Raw genomic sequence first — 24,922 nt, 5'->3', positions numbered from 1 at the left:
AGGGTGTCATTGTGTGTATACGTCACACCCTTGCACTCATTTTTGGGTGTAAAGGTGCGAGTCATAGACAGAATTGCGCCCTTCTTCTCTTTTATGGGTGTAAATTATTCTGCAGTGTACGCGGCTTCTCCAGCGCTCCAACATAGCGGTCACGATGACGTTTAAAAAAAATCCCGAGTTTTACACGCAAAAACCATGACTTGATTATAAGGCACGACGTAGTGGGGGCACGGTCATTTTTCGTGGTTGTAAAACCTTTGACGAAAAACGGTCCAGGTCCATTGGTGAGTGACCTATACAAAGAGGGAGTGCTGTTTGAAGCGCGAATAGGTGAGAGGGAACAAACGCCATTAAGAAAAAATGCCTCTTAAAGGAAGGAAAAACCATGAAAAGCTTTATTTTATTTAAACAAAATGTAATTATTAATTAAGTAGTCAAGTGGGATGCGCTAAAGAAGAAAGGAAAAAGACGATTGCCTTTTACTTTAGTATTAATAAGAATATTTTTATCAGCGCCCCTAGAAGAAAAAAAGGGGGCGTTCACGCAGCTATGGCAAAACTCGGTCGCAAAGTTGGTCTGCTAGGAAAACGCCCCCCTTGAAATGTTTTCTTGTTTCGCTCCTCCGTGCGGGACTTCTGAATACCGGTGGCACGCGCTTTACGCTCGCCGAGCGAGGTGTTTCCGAGGTGCGTTGCATCATCAGTCAAAGCGTTCAGTTGAAGAGTTCTCACGCGAAGCGAGTCGGGAACGCCGTGCAACTGTCGGCTTCAGCGGTCCAGGTGCGACTGCTATGACCGACGTGCTCGCACCTGAAGTTGCACCTGAGGTTGCACACAAGATACACAAGGGGTACGTACACACTGCGGGAGTGTTTCCCCCACAAGCAAGGCTTCAGCTCATTCGTGAAAAGCTGGCTGTTTCCTCGCACGCTGCGCCTCTTTTTTTTGTCCTCTTGATGAGACGTTTCTTGTGATTGATTGATTGATTGATTGATTGATTGATTGATTGATTGATTGATTGATTGATTGATTGATTGATTGATTGATTGATTGATTGATTGATTGACTGACTGACTGATTGATTGATTGATTGATTCGTCGCAGCCACCTTGTCACTTTGCACTACAACGTCTTTGAACGCATAGCAGGCCGCGTGGTGTGCAAAATGCCAGATCAATTACTAAGTTAGGCTTGTGTCTGCGTCAAGGTTCCTGCGCGCGCATCTTTCCTCTCATCCTGAAGAAGTGTGGAAGATAACATGTCCTATGTTTGTTGGGGGGGGGGGGGGGGGGAACACACATATCACTTCTTTTTTTGAAAAACAGTAAAGCTAAGTGTGCAAACCGAAATGTTACATCGACCCTAAACATAAATCTAGAACGTTCCCACCAACCTGCCGATAAACAACTAAAGAGGGCATATCTTTATGACAGGTACGCAAGGCAAGAATCAACTTTTGAAGTTGCATCTACATTCTGGTATAACAAGTTACGGTATGTACGCATGTTCTCTAGTCACTCTGCTATTGAGGCAGTTATGCGTTGATGTCGATGACGCATTGTGATTGTTATGCGTAAGGGTTTTTTTGGGGGGGAGGGGGGGAGGGGGTGAGCGCCTAGTGCTCATATTTTTCGCTGCCACAGTTATAGTTGACTGTATGCCACACTATAATTCTCGTCTTGTGGTTTCAGCCAATAAAACTCGATTATTGTCATAAAATTGGGCGTAAATGGGAATATCTTTGTTTCAGCACGAACTCATTAGCAAGGCGGAGCATCACTCTGTATTTCAGGATCCCCTACACACCTGACAAACAATGAAATAATGCAAGAACATATGGTACGTGGCCGGGTGTTAGCCAGCTGAGAAATAAATAATAGCCAAGGTCAAGGTAACAGCAAGGTCACGAACGCGTAAAGACCTGATAAGCGAGAAAACGTACCGAAGAAAATTATCGTTGTTCTTGCCGATTTGTTTTGGACACCATTTCAAGCAGGGCACTAAAGGTTGTAACATTTTGGTTAGAACACCTGCCTCAAGGCCTTAAGAAACTAATCACTAATTTGAACTCCATAACTTGAGGTCTGTACAGCCAGTTTCGCGACCACTTGACTGCTATACAAAAAAGTGCGTGCTACGTAGAAGTACGTGTAGATTCCGAGACAATTCTCGCTAAACGCGCAATTGGTTACTGATGGACTCGCTACTTCAAGTGATTCTCTTAAGTGTCAAATTGATTGGGAGGCTAACATCCCATTCTCTTTCATCGTATTTAACCTGACGCAACTTGTGCACCGAATTTCCTTCGTTATATGTAGACGTTTACTATAAGAAGCTAGCGCTAAGTCGTGTGTTGCGTGATATTGCGACAGACCATAGCGAGAGTCAGACAGATTAACCCTATGTGTTTAGTGTTTACCGGCGTAGGGCCTTGGCACCTGATGCATAGTCTGCTGTGGACCATTCATCAGGTTGGTTGTGCTCTTGTCGGTGTTCGGCGCAGTTTCGAAACCGGTGCCTATACCTACAGACCATCCGCACACCGCAGGGTGCCGCGAGCCGTTAGGGACATCAATTGGTGAAACCTGCTAGTTGGCACAGTGCTCGCTTAATTCGTGCAGCCCTACTCACTATGGCGCAGATCCGGAGTGCCAGGACCATGTCTGCCGCGGCGACCTCTGATGTAAATAGTCAAGAGGGGAAGAAAATTGTAAATAGACGTGTTTCGACGACAATATCATAAAAGATCGTACTGAACAATGCCCCCGCAATTCTATCTCTGAAGAGTGACTACGAAAAACAAATTCCCTCAAGCGTCTTCTATAATACTAGAGCCACGAAAAGTTAGGAAATGATGTTCACAGTCTCAAGCATATTTGTTCAATTTACTGGGGAGGTATAGCAAACCGAAGCGACACGGGAGCTGATGGGGACCCTGTAGAGGAGGGCTTGAAATTAACTTTGACCCATTACGGCAGTGTAACGCGTACCGAAAGCTCAGTGCATGCAAGTTTTTTAATACTCTGCGCCCAGGGAAGTGGGCACCGAGGCTAGGAACGAAACATTGCAACCACGTGCCCACCAGCAGTATGGTCTAGAAAATCGAGCCGCCACGCTGGATATCATGCAACTTAAAATGCTGAAAAGTTCGAAACACTGGGTTTAAAAATTGAGATTCGATAAACTAACGTTTGGTCAGCTAACTGATGTTTAGAAAAAGTTAGTTTGACTGGTGTTAAATACGTTTGCTACGCGTTAACTATTGGTATTGTTGCCTGTCAATCCGAGCCTTTAGTCACTACGAGGCTACCAAGAAAAAATAGCCCCAGGTTAGAGGCACATATACCGACACACATTTCACATGTGCCTCGGAAATTGCGTGACTTGGTCGCGTACGCAATTTATGACACTCTCTAGCGCGCTTTACTTGCGTGCTTGTTCCACTTCGTGAGCAATGTTACAAAAAGTTGATACGCCTGAATTTGAAAATACCAGTTAACAGAAAGGAGACTGACCAGTGCAATGTTCAATGAGTTTATTAGAACGAAAGCACATGAGGGAAAACAGAGCCGCACAATCGCGTTACATATTGCACAAACCTATAAAACAGGAATCGTGCTGCGCTTGCATAAAGTCACAATAGCTTTGAATTATTCCTGTAATGGCAATTACAGTAATTGCGCTGTGACGAGATGTCACATGGCGAGACCAAAGAAAGAACAAAGAAAAACCCATGGGAGCGAGTATGGTTCTGTCAACATTGTCATCGCACAAACGTCTAATGCTTGCGACGGTGAGCATTCTGAACAAAATGAACCGCGGAAATGAAGTTTAGTAGTGTGGTTCGCTCGGCCAGTTGGTGCATGGTGAACGTACATGGGTTTCCGGCAAGTACGGACGCGAGCACAAGTAAAACGAACGGACAGGAGAACGCTTGACTTGGGAACCCAGCTTTCCAAACCAGCAAGTGCTCACGTTCTACACTCCGCTTCTCAGAGTAACCAAGGCGTCGTAGTGCCGTTCGACGCTTCTTTAAGGCCTCCGTCTCTTCCATACTCAGTGCACGCTTTGTGTAGTGACTAGTTCAATGTTCCTTACGCTAAGCCAATTTTTATCACGTCGCTTCTTTCTCCACGCTCAGATGCTTTTGTTACCGTGTTACCGACTGCTGCAAGTTACGGCAGTTCAACCCACATCCCTCAATGCATACTCTGGTCTCATTTTGTTCTCTTCCCTTCTTTCGACACACTGCTTCCACTTCTCTGCAGCCGATTTTTTCGCTTGTTTTTCGTGGTGGATTTTCTTCTTCTTTTCTTTTCTTTTTTTTTTCACTTCCCGGCAGGTCAGCGCTCCTCACTCGGTGGAGGTTTGTCCTAGTTTGTTCACTTCATTACTTTCTCCTCACTCGCCTGCTTCTTATGCCGAATCCTTTCTCACTCCTGTGTAGCCTACTTCAATTTTCTGTTATCCGATTTCTTCCCTTCTTGCCTCTTCCTCTGCTTGTCTGTCTGAGCACATACCCATTGTCACATTACCCGATGACACATAAACAGTGGCCGAAGTTAAAACCGCAAGGTGTGACGAAGAGGCAAAAGAAGCAAAACACGAGGCACAATTTTTGCCTGTGCTTTGAACTGACCGCATTTTTCACTCGACGCAACACATGTATAAATTGCCCCCTTTCAGTGATTTAAGACACTGCTCGCCAATTAATATACAGACTTCTCCAACGTTACAAGCCAGTATGTCCGCATATCCTTCTACAAGCCAGACTGCGCTGCAGTACTGTGTCTAGCTATGGCTGTTGGGTACAGAAAAAAAGATACCACAAAACACACGCACCATAAAACGCAGGCTTCACAACACACATGTAACACGAACCATGCAAACGTTATGCCTGATGGCAAGTCTTCATCGAAATAGTAAAAAAAAAGAAGAGAGAGAGAGACGTTCATACACCAGCCTCGTTAGCATCGATATCAACGAACCGTGTTGTACATCACGTCCAAAGTTCTGTCCACTTCGTCATCGGCTCTGACGGCTCGGTTCATGGCGCAAACGCAGGCTGTGGTCACGTCTACGGTCTTATTTTGCACAGACCACTGGGAGCCGCCGTTCCAGCGTGGGTACGACACCTTGATTTTTTCCCTCACTTCCTGGCACCGAAAGTCCCCCGTAGGGCTGCACAGGTTTCCGGGACACTTGCACTTGACGCTGGGTATCTCTGGCGGAATCCTGTGGGAGTCGATGTCCAGGACCCGGGTGAAGGTGCACGTTGCCCTGTTTCCGACGCCGTACGAATTGGGCTGCGGGGCGCACTTCCCGCTCGAGGCCTTGAGGACCGCACCACCGGCGTCGTTGAGGGCGACTCCCGCTGAGAACGTGCAGGAGGCCAGGAGGACCATCTCGCGCATTCCGATCATGCTGAGGGTCGGAATTCCGGGTAAATCTGCGGATACACATGGACACGAATCATGAATTTGCTCTTGGTAATTCGCTCAGGCGAACGGGTCGAAAAAATTTACCATCCGGCGTTATGCCACCAAAATTCAATGGCGTTGGGAGTTGGAGTTGGGAGTTGAACCCACGATCTTTGGTAGTATTTACGGCACAATAATTAAAGCACATTTAATTAAGGTATAGTTAATTACGGCCCTCGAACCCAAGTATTTTGGTGGGCGTCGGATACACGACTTTTGGTGTTAGTTAAGGCAAACTTAGTTAAAGCACATTTTATTATTGTAGAGCTAATTAAGGCACGCGAACCCACGACCTTTGGTGCTTATTAGGGCGCAGTTAATTAAGACACAGTTGATTAAGGTAAAGTTAAGGCACTCGAACCCACAAGCCTTTGGTGGGAGAAACAAGTAATATGAAGTAACGCATTCGAGTGAGAATGTCAAGTAATTTAGCGAATGGGAGTTGGGAGTGTCAAGTAATTTAGCGAATGTTTCGTGAACGTGGAGGCCTTCACCTTCATCCGCTTTAGTGCATGCTAAAGTGACTGTCAACTATACATAACCAATTTACTGGTTGAATGAGATAAAGGCTTAACGGTTCGTTGATTGAGCTTAACGTCCTAAAGCAGCGCAGTAGTTGAAGACTCCGAACTGGTTCCGACCATTTGGGCCACTGTAAAGTGGACCCAAATCTCTCGTTTCCATTCCGCCTCCATTGTAATTTGTAAGCTGCGGCTTGGAATCGGAGCCTCTATCTTGGGTCCAGAAGCACAACGTCATGGCCATTTGCCACAGGGGCCTTTCAGAAACACCTACAATTTCTTAGCCTAGCAGATACGTATTATGCACCGGAAATGTGTAACGGAATATCAGAAGATGTACCCAGGAACATAACCACGGTGTCGAAACCTTGTTACGCGGTGGAATTCAACACAAGAGGAAGCAATAGTGATCAGCAGTCGAGATTAGCAAGAAATATTTTGTGCACTGGTGCAAAAAAAAAAGAAAAAGCAGAGAAGCGTTTGATATAGCCCGACTCGTTACAGGCAACTGTTCGATATAGAGATAGAGGGTTTAATGAAGAGAGAAAAAATATCAAGGAGAGATAGGCCAAATGCTAGGCTGTGACATGCGTTTATAATACTTGATTAGCTCAAGTATAGCTAGGTGACTATTGGTGGCTTAGCACGAGGTCGCGGGATCGAATCCCGGCCACGGCGGCCTCATTTCGATGGGGGCGAAATGCCAAAACACCCGTGTACTTAGATTTAGGTGCACGTTAAAGAACCCCAGGTGCTCGAAATTTCCGGAATCCTCCACTACGGCGTGCCTCATAATTAGAAAGTGGTTTTGGCACGTAAAACCCCACAATTTAATTTTTTATTGGTGGCTTCCCCGTTTCGAAGTGGGTGCCAAGAGAAATCATCTATCATCGCCGCCGTCTTTCAGATAGTTTCAGATTCGTTCCATTCCTTGGTCTGGAATCTGCCTTCTTATCAGCCAACGTAAACTGTCTCCAACACTGGCCAGATTTGTACCAAACCTTTAATAGGTTGTTAATTCCGTACATGCCTCTTTTTAGTCCGTATTTTCCGTCCGTTGTCACTGGCTCGCCATTCGCCGCGCCGCGTTTAACGCTAACATCCAGTAGCAAATAGTTTTAGCTGGAATGATGTCGTTTTAGCGTGGCCGTTTTAGCAGAATTCTCGAAAGGGAAGGTAAACAGCAATGTCTTAAGTGACTGCTGGTGACGACGCATGTCCAAGTCAAAATGTGTTGGACGCGTTCCTCTCTATATAGTGTGACTGTTCCGCTGCCGGAAAAGCGCGAGTATGAGGAAGTTTGCGTTCCTGCGAAGATCTATGCACTGAAAGAGCCGAAATCCACTGAACGCAATAAATTACCAAATGGCCTTTTTTTTTGCGAGCAACATGGCACATTGTCGCCACTGGCGCTGGAGGTCGTCGCTGTAATTGTAGCAACCATAATTTTAGTAGCGAAAGCTGTCTAGTATAAATCGATAAAATTGAAAGCAACGAATTTTTGCAAGACCTGACGCTATAGATTTCATATCTCCATTAACAAGCCCCGTCGAATAAAGACACCAGCCACGAAACGATGAGAAATATAAACAAGCATAGCCGTCATCTCGAAAAGTGAATCCCGACCAGGAACTTAGGTTCGTGTAATCACTGCTTATTATCGCGGCACACTGCCTTTGCAAGCCGATGTAACAGAAGCTTAGAAGATAGCAAGAATCACGTAAAGGAAACGGATAAAAAAGGACCAGGCAACAATCGACCTAATTATGAATTGTATGCCTAACGGTTTGAAATACACAGCAGTATGCATCAGAGCGCCTCGTATTTTTTTATGTGCAGCAGACATCGTTGTTGAGATTAAAAGTGGAGTTGGGCAGGCTACGTAATTCGTAGAACTGACAACCTACTATCTTTCGTGGAAACAGAGAGGGTGCTGAAGAAATTGAAACAGAAAAAGGGCTTCTGCTTACAGCTAGGGGGCAGGGGAAACATAATCGGAGATCACCCACAGGTGTCTTAGTTCCGCAGTTGGGCCTACATTTGATTACGCCGGTTATCCGATCGACCCCGTAGAGTCGCTGCCTACGAGCACCCATGTATGTAGTCTATTACGCTACCTCGCAATTCTGCCACGAACTGAACGACAGTTCCGACGTTATGAGTATGACGATTACGATGTGCAAGTCTTACCCTCAATGCAGGAACACAGCACAAATAGGGTATACGACGCACAAGCCAGAGACGAACTAATACATACGACGGTACTCGGGGCGCAAGACGGCAACCAGCTTCCCCGGGAATCTGCGTCAGTCTTTATGCTCGTGTCGCGTCGTGAAGTTATTCGAAAACATAGTCGCGCACGGTCGGGTGAGAACCGGATTTTGCCGTGGCAATTTCAGTCGGAGGGCATTCAGTTCCCCGGAGTATGCGCACTAGTGTGCTAGTACGCATCTACAAAAAAAGAAAGAGCTAATAAACAAAATTAACGCCGGGAGCTGTCAAGGGGGAATCCCGCGCTAACTTTAGGCGCCTGATGGTTTCCTGGACTTCACAGGTAAGACCGAGAGCGTACCGAAGTACAAAAACAGGCCTACGCTTTCTTTTTTTTTCGCTTTGCTTTATACGTCGAAAGATTTCGAGCACCATGTATACGAAGTTTATGAGGCGTGCAGTGGTGAGACCTCTGACTTATTGACACTGGTCGCTGTGCATATACATATATATATATACATATACATATATATATATACATATATATATATATATATATATATATATATATATATATATATATATATATATATATATATATATATATATATATATATATATTCATGTGCCGTCATGGACGCAGCACTCACTGCGCTAGTACCCAAACATGGCGGCCAGGATGACGTCACTGCGCTGTATTATCACGCGCACATTGTTTTCCTTATTGGCGGTGATTGTTTTTCCCCGATTCATCACTGTTACCGCTTTGTCGTTTGACACAAGACGGGGGTCCACGGTGCTGTCATGCTTTCACGTTTTCTTGATTGCGCTCTTTCTCGCCGTGCTAGTGCCTAAAGATGGCGGCCGCGATATGACGTCTGTGCAAACCTATCTATCGCGCGCTCGCATGGCGGCGCCAGTGCTGCCGAACGCGACAGCGCCACTGCGGCAAGGTCGTCGAGCGACGGTCTCACGGAGAAACGCGCGCCCTGCGATACATCGAGCGACTGCGGCCGAGCACGTTCAACGTGTTCCCCTTCCCCCCGCGCGCGTTGACAAGTGGTGTGTGCGGTGGCTGTCGCCGTGCGATAATAATGACATCGCGGAACGCGAGCTCCCGCTTGTTGTTTTGCATCTGCGGAAGGGCGCGCCACGTTGACGGGTTACATACTTCAAACGAGGCACTTTGGTTCGCGATGCTGACTTGTACGCCGCTAAATCGCAGCCTCTCGGGGAAGAAATCAACGAGCGCTCTCGGTTTGTCGAAAAACTCTACGGAAAGTGTGTGGCACGAATAAAAGAATTCAGAGCCACTCCACTCTTTGAAGGTTGATGGCCAGCGGAGCTGTATGTAGCGTGATAAATATGTTGATGATAAATATGTTGATTGAAAATACAAGACACGTACCACAATAAATTTCGCTTCTTTATTGATTATTTTTGTTGTTTCATTACACTGCAAACTCGATGCATTTGTTTTTATTTTTAACCTCATTTTGTTTGCTTTTTTGGATTTATTACTTGGTCATCAAGGTGACTGTCATTTTATGACCGCTATGATATATGGACAGTTGCTCTGTGGCGACACTGGAACGCTTCTGGGCCAATGTGAGGTCTATACACTACCGATGACGCGTCAGGGACACGCTGGTGTTCGTGCGACATTGAATGCCGAACCTTTCCAAGAGAAACGCCACGAACCACTTTCCTTCTCGCCGAGACACGTTTATGTTGAAATCACCCGCAATCAAGATGGGAGTGGAGTCGGTAGTGTTTATCCAACCAAAGGTACGTACGCTTGGCGTTTGCGGCACGATCTTCGTCCGTATTACGTGCCGCCCGCCCTCGCCGCCCACGTTCCCTCTTCTCTTCACGACGGTGCTATTCGTAGGCGCGCTGTCTTTCCGCAGTCCTCAACGCACGCGGCCAACCCATTGCACGGGTGGAAGGGAACTGAGATAAGGTTACGCTGGTTTGCCTATGGAGCCCTTGACCTCAAACCACAATCCATACGAAAAAGTGTCTATTCCGGTTTTACTTTTCTTTATTACGATATTTTTTTATCACGATACGTTTTGACATTTCTCTCGATTGAACGCAGCTGGTGCGTATCCGGCGATACGCTTTTATCACCGTATTTGTCACCGGGATAGACCGGTCGTGAGCTATGGGGAGACCGCCATCTTTTTTGCCTACGAACAAAACCCCTAGAACCTAGCGTGTATCAGCTCCGCTGTAAAAATCGGGAATTACGGCGTGCGCTTAGACGTGAAAGCGCTGTTTTCTTGCAGAGCGCTCTGGTTGTTGTTTCTTTTTTATTTATTTATAGAATACTGTCAATCCCCCATGGGGATTTTTACACGGGTGAGCAACAAGTCACATCAATGAACAGTACTAAAACATTCTCTAGAAAAAGAGCACATAATGAGTGGACACTATTCAAGAATAGCAGTGTTACATGCATACATAATAATACACACAACGAAGCCAATGTACATCAACCAGCAGTAAAACTAGAAAACAAAAATGCAGTGTAGAAGGCCTCATTGAAATACAACATGCAAAGAACAAAAGGTGTAGGCAAGTTCTTTCCTATCACAAACTGAATCGGGATGGATTGCATGGCGAAAGCAATTTAGTCGCTTATATTGACAACTTTTAGGCAGATACAGCATGCTCAATTAAATCCATAAATTTTGCTAGTGTTGGCTGGCGTTTTGCGACTACATCCAGTGTATTCCATCCACGAATTGAACGTGAGAAGAAAGAATGCATGCTTACAAACAGGCTTCCCAGAAGACTTCCGGTTAAGCCCTCTGGAACACCGCAAGTTAAATCATCATCATTATCAGCCTGGTTACGCCCACTGCAGGGCAAAGGCCTCTCCCATACTTCTCCAACTACCCCGGTCATGTACTAATTCTGGCTATGTTGTCCCTGCAAACTTCTTAATCTCATCCGCCCACCTAACTTTCTGCCGCCCCCTGCTAGGCTTGCCTCCCCTTGCAATCCAGTCCGTAACCCTAAATGACCATCGGTTATCTGCCCTCCTCATTACATGTCCTGCCCATGCCCATTTCTGTTTCTTGATTTCAACTAAGATGTCATTAACTCGCGTTTGTTCCCTCACCCAATCTGCTCTTTTCTTGTCCCTTAACGTTACACCTGTAAAGATGTTTATTGAGCGAGTCCAACAAACGGGCGGTAGCTCGGAACAGTGAGCGCGGAGAGCAAGATGGTGGTCTTCGAACGCCGGTCTCGCGCCCTCTGTTCTTGATGATGATCGGTATGCCATTCTCCTCCTTTCTTCATTACAATTGCCCCCGTCGAGAAAGGTGGAGCCATCCTGGCGATCTAACAGGTGGGTACAAGAGGGTCGAAGTACGGCTTGAGGCGGTTTACGTGAACAACATCACGTCCACGTCGACGACGGTCGCCTTGCAGCGTAAGAGGCTCAATGACATAGTTTACGGGGGAAGTACGCTCGACGATGCGGTAGGGACCATGATAATTTGGGAGCAGTTTGGACGACAAGCCAGGGGAGCAGGGTGGTACAAGCAGCCACACAAGTGCTCCAGGAGCGAATGTTGCGGCCGGAGAGTGATCATCATCGCGGGCGTTTTTCTGGCGTTGTTGGTCGGCTGTAGTAAAGCGCTTGGCTAGTTGTCGGCAATCTTCAGCGTAACGGGCCGCTGCTGACACGGGCGTGCACTCTGAGGTATCTGGTGCGTATGGCAGCAACGTGTCGATAGTGTGCGTCGGCTGGCGACCGTACAAAAGGAAGAAGGGGGAAAACCCGGTTGTGACTTGCGTAGCGGTGTTATACGCGTATGTCGCAAATGGGAGAACCAGGTCCCAGTTTGATTGATCAGATGCAACATGTGTCGCAAGCATGTCACCCAGAGTCCGATTAAACCGCTCAGTGAGACCGTTCGTCTGAGGGTGGTAGGCAGTACACGTCCGATGTACAATTTTGCACTGGTGGAGAAGTGCTTGAATTGCATCGGAGAGAAATACGCGGCCACGGTCACTGAGGAGTTCGCGAGGAGGACCATGCCGAAGCACAAAACGCCTCAGGATGAAAGAGGCGACGTCCTGTGCTGTCGCCGTGGGAAGAGCAGCGGTTTCGGCGTATCGTGTAAGGTGGTCGACAGCAATGATAGCCCATCGGTTTCCGGCCGTGGTCAAAGGTAAAGGTCCATAAAGGTCAATTCCAACGCGGTCGAATGGGCGTTCTGGGCATGGAAGGGGCTGCAATGAACCTGCGGCAGGATGCGGTGGTTTTTTTCGTCGCTGACACTCGTGGCAGCCGCGAATGAACTTGCGGACAAAGCGAAACATTCCGCGCCAGTAGTACCTTTTCCGTAAGCGTTCATAGGTCTTGAAGACACCACCGTGAGCACACTGCGGGTCGGAGTGAAAGGAAGCGCAGATTGTAGAGCGAAGCGTTCGAGGGATAACTAGGAGCCACTTCCTACCATCTGGCGAGTAGTTGCGCCGGTACAAGAGGCCATCACGGATGCTGAAGTGTGAAGCTTGGCGTCGCAGAGTTCGAGTGGTCGAAAGAGTGGGTGCCCCGGATAAAATGTCAAGAAGCGAAGCGATCCAGGGATCGTGGCGCTGTGCAGAGGAGACGGTGGCGACGTCAAGAGCTGACAATGGAAGGTCTATAGTGGATATGGACGCAGTTTCGGTGGATAGTGGTGACCGCGACAGTGCATCAGCATCGGCATGCTTGCGTCCGGAACGATATATAACGCGGATGTCAAACTCTTGAAGTCGAAGAGCCCAGCGGGCAAGGCGACCTGACGGATCCTTCAACGAAGACAACCAACATAATGCATGATGGTCCGTAACTACATCAAACGTGCGGCCATATAAGTAAGGGCGGAACTTGACAAGCGCCCAGACTATTGCCAAGCATTCTTTCTCGGTGACGCTATAGTTTGATTCAGCCTTGGTGAGCGTTCTGCTGGCGTATGCGACGACATACTCTGCGAACCCAGGCTTTCGTTGCGCGAGAACAGCACCGAGGCCGACACCGCTGGCGTCTGTGTGCACCTCAGTTGCGGCCGTAGGATCGTAGTGGCGCAGTATAGGTGGTGACGTCAGGAGACGGCGAAGGGTGGAGAAGGCTTGGTCACACTCAGAAGACCATGACGAGATATTGGAGGCGCTGCTTAGTAGTTGGGTCAAAGGCGCAATTATAGAGGCGAAGTTGCGCACAAACCGACGAAAGTAGGAACATAACCCTATGAAGCTTCGTAACTGCTTTAGAGTCGTCGGTTTGGGGAAGTCAGTCACGGCACGTAATTTAGCTGGGTCCGGAAGCACACCATCCTTTGATACAACGTGACCAAGAATTGTAAGTTTTCGCGCAGCAAAACGGCACTTCTTGAGATTTAGTTGCAGCTGAGCGGTTTTCAGACACGTCAGGACATGGTTGAGGCGTTCTAGATGGGTTGCGAAATCTGGCGCAAAGACAACAATGTCGTCGAGATAGCAGAGACACATGTGCCACTTCAAACCCCGCAGAACCGAGTCCATCATGCGTTCGAAGGTGGCAGGCGCATTGCAGAGGCCGAAGGGCATGACATTGAATTCATATAGACCGTCAGGCGTGACGAAGGCTGTCTTTTAACGGTCGGCCTCTGCTAAAGGTACCTGCCAATACCCGGAACGCTAATCTAACGACGAAAAAAACTCGGCACCTTGTAGGCAATCAAGGGCATCGTCAATTCTGGGTAAAGGGTACACGTCTTTTCGAGTGACCTTGTTTAGGCGCCGGTAATCCACGCAGAAGCGAATCGATCCATCCTTTTTTTTAACGAGAACCACAGGGGATGCCCACGGGCTTTGTGAAGGGCGAATAACGTCGCGTTTAAGCATATCGTCAACCTGGTCGGTAATAACTTGACGTTCCGCGGTGGAGACGCGGTAAGGGCGTTGTCGCACTGGCGAGTTGGAGCCGGTGTCGATGTTGTGAACAATGGTAGAAGTTCGGCCAAGGGCACGTTGGGCAACATCGAAGGAGTCGCGGAACTGGTAGAGCAGCTGGAGAAGAGCAGTGCGTTCAAATGGGGACAGTCCGTCTGCGATGGACGAATCGAATAGGTCAGCAGCTGGAACATCAGAAGGGGTAAGAGCACTGATGACGTCGAGGTCGCGTCGAGCTGAATCTTGCTGCACGGAAAAAATTTGGCCGACATCAATGGGTTGCACGCATCCAAGGGATTCACCTTTAAGCAGTCTGATGGGATATGGAAGAGGATTTGTGAGGCAGAGAGAGCTTGTTCCATTCGAAATAGAGAGGGTCGAATAAGGCAAAAGAAGTGGCTTCCGATTTAGAAGAAGGCATGATGGTTCAAAGAATGCAGCTTCATCACATATGCTGTTGCAGAATACGGGGAGCAAAACAGCTGCTGTCGGCGGAATTTCTGTGTCTTCTGTGACGACTATTTTGTGTGCGGCTTGATGAGCGGGGTAGTAGGACTCGTCACACAAGGGGAAGAGCTCAAGTTCAGATCTGGCACAATCAATAACGGCGTGATTATACGATAGAAAGTCCCAGCCAAGTATAATGTCGTGCGAGCAAGAGGAAAGGACGATAAGCTCGACAATGTAGTGTTCTTTAGCTATAATAAGTCGAGCAGTGCAGGCAGCTATAGGCCGAACAGGGTCTCCATTTGCTGTACGTAAGGGCATCATCTCAAGAGGCGTGGTCACCTTCCGAAGCTTGCGGCAAATTGTGGCGTCTATAACAGAAACGGCAGCACCGGTATCGACAAGAGCATATGCACGGATGCCTTCTACGAAAACTTCGACAATATTCGACGGCAAAGTTCGAGGACTTGAGCATTTCGACAGCGCAGTTCTTGCCTCACGAACTGCGGAGGCTAGTTTCCCTCATTTTCAGGGGCTGGTCGACGACGCATGGGCGACAAGGAGCGGCGACGGGGTGAAGGTGAGCGACGAGACGTGGGCTGCGGATAGTCACGTGAAGACGTGCTTGGTTGGGGACCCGGATCTTCATAACGAGAGCGGGGACGATCTATGTAGTTCGGTGAACGGGCGTCTGAATATCCTGGCGCGCGACGGCGGCAGAATCGGGCGATATGACCAGGGCCACCGCACGCAAAACAGATCGGCCGGTTGTCGCGCGTTCGCCAGGGATTTGCAGGGATGGGAGCAGACCATGTCACGGACGGCTGAATCGGGGCTGCAGCATACGACACACCATGGGGTGGTGAGGGCTGTTGAAGCTGCTGCCGCTTTACTACCTCAGCGTAACTAAGAGGCGCGGCGACAGGTTGCTGCTGAATGGGCACCAGCATGGCCTCGGAAATCTGCTCTTGAATGACGTGTCGAAGCACGGGAGCCAACGGGATTGGTCGCTGCAGTTGCTGCTGTTGTGGGAGCTCCTGACGCTGAGCAAACGGCAGGAGAGACAACTGACGGGGCACCTCCTCACGCACAAATTCTTTCATTTGTGCGATAAGGTATGGCTGGGCAGGCATGATGTCCAGTGCAGCGAGCGGTTGATTGTACGTCTGAGATGAACGTCGGGTGAGAGCCCGCTGCCTTCTCAACTCGTCGTAGCTGTGGCACAGAGTTACCACTTCAGACACTGTGCCAGGAGACTTCGCAAGAAGCATCTGAAAGACATCGTCGTCGACGCCCTTCATGATGTGCTGTATTTTGGCACTTTCGCTCATTGAGGCATCGGCGCGCCTGCAGAGATCGAGTACGTCCTCAATATAGGCGGTAAATGTTTCATTCGGTTCCTGTGCCCGTGTGCGCAGCCGTTGCTCGGCGCGTAACTTCCGCACGGCAGGGCGACCGAAAACGGCAGATATTGCCTCCTTGAAAGCAGACCAGTTTTCAAATTCCGATTCGTGGTTCGTATACCACAGCTTCGCCACGCCAGCCAAGTAAAAGTTGATGATGATGATGATGTATGTTGTTTTGTGGCGCAAGGGCCAGGTTTGGCCAAAGAGCGCCATGACTGGTGGTAGTGTTAAGGATGTATTATGGAAGATGTGACTTGGCTGTAAAGTGGCCTAAAATAGTCGCAGTAAAGTGCGTAAAATCTATGTACTATAAAATAATGGCGATGACTAATGATGAATACTATGAACATTAAAATCCATCGTAGAAGAATGATGCACAATAAAAATATATAGGATGGTAAAATTACTTAAAGCACTGCTGCCTCGCCAGAGCCCTTGAAACACAAGAGCCTAGAGGCATGTGCTATACTAAAGAGCTATCGCGGCGGTATCCTCTGAAGAGAGGACCCGCTACGAACATGTGGGCTAAAAACATGCAAGACAACATCTTTCAGAAAATTTAGGACTGCGTTGGTGTCAAATAAAGGTTCTGGGCCGAGTAACATAACGGGATGAAGGGGGATGCGCTGCCGGTATGCTAAGGGAAAATGTTTCTTTCTTTCGTATTCGGCTTCCCGACACTCCAAGAGGACGTGGAGGACGGTCAGCCTGTCCCCGCATCTACCGCAAGTTGGAGGATCATTTCCAGTGAGTAAAAAGTTATGTGTGCCGAAAGTGTGTCCTATTCTTAGACGGCAGAATAGGACATCTGTCCGGCGGGATTTTGTTACGGGAGGCCAGAAACCTAATTGTGGCTTGATTACATGCAGTTTATTGTTTGTTTCCATGTCCCACGAGCGTTGCCAGTAGTTCCGCAGTTTTCTGCGCAAGTAGGGCCTCAGATCTGTGACAGGGACTGCTGCGGTAGGATTTACAGAATACGATGCAACTGATGTGGCCATCTGGTCCGCAAGAACATTGCCTTCAATGGCCCTATGACCGGGCACCCAGCATATGATGACATGCTGGTTAGATATATACGTTTTACATAGGACGGAATAGAGTTCGTTGATGACTGGGTTTTTGTGCTTAGAAAATGACATCAAGGCCTTCACAACACTGAGGGAGTCCGTATATATAACTGATTTCTGGAGTTGTGATTTATTTATATGCTTTACGGCCGACAGCAGTGCGTAGGCCTCAGCCGTAAAGATACTAGTTTCCGGATGCAGTACGTCGGATTCCGAGAAGGATAGACCGACGGCTGCATAGGACACCCCGTCGTGTGACTTCGATGCGTCTGTGTAGAACTCCGTGCAGGAGTATTTGTGCTGGAGTTCCCGGAAATGCATTAGGATTTCAATCTCTGGAGCGTGTTTTGTAACTTGCATGAAAGATATATCACATTGTATGAGCTGCCTCTCCCAAGGAGGTAGCAGCTTGGCTGGATGCATTAGGCGAAGCTCGAGGAGTGGAATGTGCATTTCTTCACTAAGCTCCCTCACACGCAGCGAGAAAGGCTGTCTTACGGAGGGACGATTGCGAAAGAGTGTAGCATATGTCATGTCATGAATGGTATTAAAACAGGGATGTTGAGGATTTGCGTGGACATTCAGAAAATATGTGTGGCTGGTGTATGTTCTCTGGATATGAAGAGACCACTCATTCGATTCTGCATATAAACTTTGTATGGGACTCGTTCTGAAAGCGCCTGTGGCCAGTCGGATTCCTAGATGGTGGACCGGATCTAGCATCTTTAGCGCGCTCGGGGCTGCAGAATGATAGATCACGGCACCATAGTCTAGTCGTGATCGAATGAGGCTCTTATAGATATTCATTAGACACTTCCTGTCACTACCCCACGTAGTCTGGGATAGAAGTTTCATTAGATTCATTGTTTTCAGACATTTTTGTTTAAGATATTTAATGTGGGGGACGAAAGTGAGTTTGTAGTCAAGTATGACACCCAGAAATTTGTGTTCTTTGTTTACAGGTATCTGCTGTCCACGCAGTTCTATGCAAGGATCTGGGATAAGTCCTCTCTTTCTTGTAAAAAGAACACAAGAGCTTTTGTTAGGATTGATCCTAAATCCATTCCTGTCTGCCCACGTTGACACTTTGTTCAGGCCATGCTGTACCTGTCTCTCGCAGACTGCGAGGTTACAAGATTTGAAACCTATTTGAATGTCGTCCACATAGACAGAGTAAAAGACGGCGGGTGGTAGTGAAGCACGAAGCGTGTTCATCTTCACGATAAAGAGCGTGCAGCTGAGCACGCCTCCTTGGGGTACACCCGTTTCTTGCGTAAAAGGACGTGAGAGTGCATTGCCGACTTTTACCCGGAAAATACGATTTGAAAGATAGCTTTTTATTATATTAAACATATTACCGTGGATGCCCATTTCTGACAGGTCTCTTAAGATTCCGTAACGCCACGTTGTGTCATACGCCTTTTCCATATCGAGAAATATCGATAGGAAGAACTGTTTATGTATAAATGCGTCCCGGATATTCCCTTCAACACGCACGAGATGATCGGTTGTGGAGCGCCCTTCTCGGAAGCCGCACTGATAAGGATCAAGCATTTTGCTCTCTTCAAGGAAATGAATAAGTCGCCGATTTATCATTTTTTCGAACACCTTACAAATGCAGCTTGTGAGGGCTATCGGGCGGTAACTTGCCACCGAGGAAGGGTCTTTGCCTTGTTTCAAAACAGGGACTACAATGGCTTCTTTCCACGCGGTTGGAAGGTACCCTGCATCCCAGATGGTGTTGAAAAGTGTAAGTAGTGTAAGTTGCGTGTCATTGTGTACGTTTTTGAGCATTTCATATAAGATTCTATCAGATCCTGGTGCGGAACTCTTACATGCGCTCAAGGCCGCTTTCAACTCGGCAGCACTAAATGGGCAATTATAGGGTTCATTCTGTCGGCATTTATTGGTGAGTGGCTTGCATTCTTCTATTTCTTTATATTTCAGGAATGTTTGCGAATAATGGTTGGAGCTTGATACACTCTCGAAGTGCTCCCCAAGTGAGTCTGCTTGTTCAAGCAGGGTATCGCCTTGTGGGTTTACCAGGGGGAGTGAATGTGTTTGCCGCCCTCTAATCCTATTTACTCTGTTCCAGGCTTTGGCCTCATCCCTAAACGAGTTAATACTTGATAAAAACTTTTGCCAGCTTTCTCTTCTGGCCTGCCGGCGGGTTCGCCTGCCTTGTGATTTTACTTTTTTAAAGTTAATAAGATTCTCTGCAGTGGGGGAGGCGCGTAGCAACCCCCACGCTTTGTTCTGGTTTTTACGTGCGATCCTACAATCGTCGTTCCACCACGGGACACGCCGTTTGCAGGACAGACCATTTACTTGTGATATACATTTAGATGCGGCATCTATTATGAAGGCTGTAAAATATTCGACAGCAGCGTCAATTTCTAGCGAGGACGTGTCATCCCACGAAATACAAGATAGAGTTCGAAATTTTTCCCAGTCGGCAGTGTCAACTTTCCACCTAGGAGCCTGTGGTGGATATTCCTTTTCTTCGGGTGTTCTAAGCAGTATTGGGAAGTGGTCGCTTCCGTAAGGATTGTTGTTAACTTGCCATTCGAGTTCAGACAGTAGTGACGGGGAGACTAGGCTAAGATCTATTGAAGAAAATGTTCTGTTTGCAAGAGAATAGTATGTCGCTTCCTTCTTATTCAGTAGACAAGCACCAGAAGAGAAAAGGAACTGTTCAACAAGACGTCCTCGCGCATCTATACGAGGGTCGCCCCAAAGGTAGTTGTGTGCATTGAAGTCGCCTAGAACCAGATAAGGTTCTGGCAATTCATCTATAAAGGACTGAAATTCATGTTTAGTTAATTTGTAATGTGGGGGTATATAAAGCGAGCAAATAGTGATGAGTTTGTTTAGCAGAACAGCTCGCACCGCCACTGCCTCAAGGGGCGTACGTAGCTGTAAAGATTGACATGCTGTACTTTTATGAGTGAGAATCGCCACACCACCCGATGATGCGACGGCATCATCGCGATCTTTGCGAAACGTAACATAGGTACGGAGAAAGTTTGTGTTTTTGGATTTTAAGTGTGTTTCCTGTAAACACAGCACTTTTGGATTGTGTTTATGGATAAGTTCTTGAACATCATCTAGATTCCTAAGTAGACCTCTGACATTCCACTGAATGATTTGTGTATCCATATTTTAAATTTAATTGGTGCTGTGTTTACGGAACCGGAAGGGATGTCTTAGATTACAGAGCCCTTTCGAGGCCCTGTGACCGGGGTTTTGCTCTTTTTGAAGCGTTCGAGGGAACCTCGCCGCTCCTTAGGCGCCTGGGGCGCCTTGGGGATAGTTGTGGTGTCCATTGCCTCTTGTGAGGCGCCGGACACGTGCTCTTGCGAGCGAGAAGTTACCAGGGAAGGGCGCGCCTTGGAGGGCAGGACCCCTGCGCCCACCAGCCCGGAGGTCGGTGGGGTTCCCTGGGGGATTTGGCTGCGCCGGCCATTGCCAGCACTGGAAGGGACCTGGGAGGTTGAGGCAGCCTCGGCTGCGCCCACCTTCGGGGTCGATGGCCCCTTTTCCTCGGTTGGCGGAGCAGCGCTAGCTGCAACCACCGTGGGGGCAGATGGCGTAACTGCCGACTCACTGCGTGTGGGTCGGACAGTCGCCGGAGGCCGTTGTGACGCTGCCCCCTGACGCGCCACTTCGGCAAAGCTGGCCTTAGGAAGGTGTGCAACCCGCCTGCGTGCCTCTTTGAAAGTGATATTTTCCTTGACTTTAATTGTTACTATTTCTTTTTCTTTTTTCCAAGACGGGCATGACCGCGAGTATGCGGCATGCTCGCCATCACAATTGACACAGTGGAAAGCATTCTCACAAGCTTCAGAGGAGTGTTCGTGCGCACTGCATTTCGCACAAGTTTGGCGGCCTCGGCAGCTCTGCGAACTGTGGCCAAAACGCTGGCACTTGAAACATCGGAGGGGATTTGGCACGTATGGTCTTACACGCAGCTTGATGTACCCGGCCTCGATTGACTCGGGCAGGACACTTGAATTGAAGGTGAGTATTAGGTGTTTGGTCGCAAGTTCTTTTCCATATCGCCTTATCTTAATTCTTTTGACACTTGTAACATTCTGTTCGCTGAAGCCCTCCAAGAGCTCAGCCTCAGTGAGCTCCAGCAAATCATCGTCCGAGACAACGCCGCGGGAGGTATTCATCGTGCGGTGCGGGGTTACTACTACTTGGGTCTCCCCAAATGATACCAGCTGTGGCAGCTTCTCAAATTGCTTCTGGTCGCGGAGCTCCAAGAGGAGGTCACCGCTAGCCATCCTTGACACCTTATATCCTGGGCCAAAAACTTCGGTAAGGGACTTAGATACTAGGAACGGGGAGATTGTTCGTACTTGTTTAGCCGGTTTTTCTGCGTGGATTACATGAAAACGGGGAAAATTGTGGACTTGACGTCCGAAAAACTGAAAAACTTCTTCGGTGCGCCCTCGTTTATGAGGGCGATCAGGTAGTTTAGGAAAAGCATCTTCCATAAGTAATGTTGGGTTTTCGGCCGCGATGCCGACCACCCACCATGGAGCCCAACAGGGGGACGTGACAGGAGCTTCTGCTATAGAAACCCTGCCAACGCCAGCCGTACATCGCTGCTATAACCAAATACAGCATAACCAAGGCTGGCTAGCTACACAAGGTTAACCCTTGCCGCCGGGAAAGTAGGAAGTGAGGAGAAGTGATGAGAAGACAGGAAAGATGAAAAAGGCGAGAGAGAAAGACGAAGGTAGGAGAGGAGGACAGGAAAAGGCGACTGCCGATTTCCCCCGGGTGGGTCAGTCCGGGGGTGCCGTCTACGTGAAGCCGAGGCCAAAGGGGTGTGTTGCCGCCGCCGAGGGGCCGTAAAGGTCCAAACACCCGGCATTGGCTCAACCCCCAGGATCCCCTTTTCCCCGGACACGGCTAAGCCGCGCACGGCTACACGCGGGAGGGTCCAACCCTCGTGTGCTCGGGTCCGTGGTGTCGCAACACACCAAACGCCTGCTTGCGCAGACGCCCCTGCGGGGCAAGTAAAAGTTCGCGGTACTCAACTTAGTAGCGTCATCCCACTTGTTGGGTCCACTAACTTTTTCGTAGGACGACAGCCAGTCCTCGACGTCCTGGTCTTCCGTACCCGAAAATACCGGGGGGTCTCGCTGGCGAACGGGGCCGGGACAAACGGCGGCCGGGAGAGGTGGCGGCTGTTGGGCTGCGTCAGCTTGCATGGTCGAGTGCAACGTGCGGGATCGGAGTTCCAGGGTGCCGACGATGTGCGTACCCAGCACGATCCACCAAATGTAAAGATGTTTATTGAGCGAGTCCAACAAACGGGCGGTAGCTCGGAACAGTGAGCGCGGAGAGCAAGATGGTGGTCTTCGAACGCCGGTCTCGCGCCCTCTGTTCTTGATGATGATCGGTATGCCATTCTCCTCCTTTCTTCATTACACACCCATCATTCTTCTTTCCATAGCTCGTTGCGTCGTCCTCAATTTAAGCAGAACCCTTTTCGTAAGCCTCCACGTTTCTGCCCCGTACGTGAGTACTGGTAAGACACAGCTGTTATACACTTTTCTCTTGAGGGATAATGGCAAACAGCTGTTCATAACCTGACAATGCCTACCAAACGCACCCCAGCCCATTCTTAATCTTCTGATTATTTCAGTCTCATGATCCGGATCCGCGGTCACTACCTGCCCTAAGTAGGTGTATTCCCTTACCACTTCCAGTGCCTCGGTACCTATCGTAAACTGCTGTTCCCTTCCGAGACTGTTAAACAATACTTTAGTTTTCTGCAGATTAATTTTTAGACCCACCCTTCTGCTTTGCCTCTCCAGGTCAGTGAGCATGCATTGCAAATGGTCCTCTGAGTTACTAAGCAAGGCAATATCATCAGCGAATCTCAAGTTACTAAGGTGTTCTCCATTAACTCTTATCCCCAATTCTTCCCAATCCAGGTCTCTGAATACCTCCTGTAAATACGCTGTGAATAGCATTGGAGAGATCGTATTTCCCTGCTTGACGCCTTTCTTTATTTGGATTTTGTTGCTTTCTTTATTGAGGACTACGGTGGCTGTGGAGCCGCTATAGATATATTTGAGTATTTTACACCCTGATTCCGTAATTTCTTCATGACTGCTGAGGTTTCGACTGAATCAAACGCTTTCTCGTAATCAATGAAAGCTATATACAGGGGTTGGTTATATTCCGTACATTTCTCTATCACCTGATTGATAGAGTGAATATGGTTTATTGTTGAGTTGCCTTTACGGAATCATTCCTGGTCCTTTGGTAGACAATAGTCTAAGGTGTTGCTGATTCTATTTGCGATTACCTTAGAAATGCTTTGTAGGCAATGGACAGTAAGCTGATTGGTCTATAATTTTTCAAGTCGTTGGCGTCCCCTTTCTTATGGATTAGGATTATGTTAGCGTTCTTCCAAGGTTTCGGTACGCTCGAGGTCATGAGGCATTGCGTATACAGGGTGGCCAGTTTTTCTAGAACAATCTGCTGTTACCTGTTTCTCCCCAGCTGCCTTACCTCTTTGCACGGAAGTTACACTAGAATATAAATTAACAGAGCCCTCCAGCTGGCATCAGCTTCGCTGAGAAGATGGAATGTTCTACAAGTGAATTTTATTGTTCAGTGCAACAAAAAAAGCCCATGCATGAGATCGACACATGCCGCACTTTATATCTGAACACATCAAGAATTTGTGCCTACAGTAAACTATGCGCAAAATACTTCCGTTTTCTTGGCAAACTTGACTATCAGAAATGCACGACCTGAAGTTTTTTGGGGTCATCAATGCGCTGCTGCCACAGCGTGGACAAAGAAGGTCTATACAGATGTGCGCATGGTGTAGTGTGGCGGCCGTGTCTGGTCTTGACGCTAGCAGAAAGTGGGCCGTGGCCCGGACCGATGATAGACCTAGTTAGTACCCGGGCAAGGCCACAGTTCACAAATAATCTCTTTCGTAAGTGATATTTGCCATCAGCCGGCCGCCGTCTCTAATAATATGTCCGGCAACAGGATCGGCTGTATAATTTTTTCTTGCGAACAATAATTCTACCTTACAAAGCTTTTTGTGAATACTGGCCCAGCTTAAAAGCTGAGCTCGCGGCGCCAGATCAGGACGCGTAAAAGAAGCGAGAGGCAGCACGAGGTATCGGGATCGAATACCGGCCGCGGCGGCCAGTATTCCCGGGCATTCACACACCCCGGGCATTCACACAGGTAGCACGGTGCCCCTGAGCAACAACCACAACTATCATGAAGCAGGATCATCGGAACACACCTCAGGTCCATTGTATTGTTTCTCCCCAGACGCTTAAGCTTTTTTCATCTCTTATATAGTCGACAGCGACAGTTATTGCAACAATGGATTCTCCAATCCAATACGACTCAAATCACGGGGACTCTTCGATTCGGATTCAAGATTTCGAATATTCGAGCAACCCTATTGCATGGTTTCCAAATTTCGTTGCGCGGCTGCACAGAACATTCTTCGCATTCTCACCGCATTTATCTCCACAGTGTTTCAGCTCATCCATATTGTAAAACCGGTTTCGCAACAATTCAAGCATGAAAATTGTATAACAAGAGTGTGCCTTCTTGCCCTCACTTTTGCAGATGCTCCAAGCAACAATACCTCATTATGGCCAGACGCGCAAACACACGCGAGCCAGTCAACGATTTCCCTTTGCTTAAAATAAGCGTCAACAGTGCAGAGGCATGCTGGTGGCGGCAACATCCGCCGCGCTGATAGCTCCGTATCATTTTCTGCCAGGACCGTACAATTTCCTGCCGCGCTGCAAGTCTGATCACATCTCGTGTCCTTGGCCGTGGCTGTCT

General features: G+C 48.2%; 1 long non-coding RNA gene across 1 annotated transcript in view; it reads left to right on the top strand.

Annotated features, from left to right (window-relative positions):
* Nucleotides 1–594: 594 nt before the first annotated feature.
* LOC135914556 (uncharacterized) overlaps nt 595–24,922 on the top strand; it is a 275,492-nt gene continuing 251,164 nt past the window's right edge. Inside the window, exons 1-2 of the long non-coding RNA XR_010568337.2 lie at nt 595–849; nt 1,433–1,492. This is a non-coding gene — a long non-coding RNA (uncharacterized lncRNA). The remainder of the gene's footprint in view (nt 850–1,432; nt 1,493–24,922) is intronic.

This window comes from Dermacentor albipictus, chromosome 6, assembly GCF_038994185.2.
Source record: "Dermacentor albipictus isolate Rhodes 1998 colony chromosome 6, USDA_Dalb.pri_finalv2, whole genome shotgun sequence".
NCBI classification, from domain to species: Eukaryota; Metazoa; Arthropoda; class Arachnida; order Ixodida; family Ixodidae; genus Dermacentor; species Dermacentor albipictus.
The sequence above is the reverse complement of the archived record's forward strand: the minus strand, read 5'-3'. Positions and strand labels throughout refer to the sequence as shown.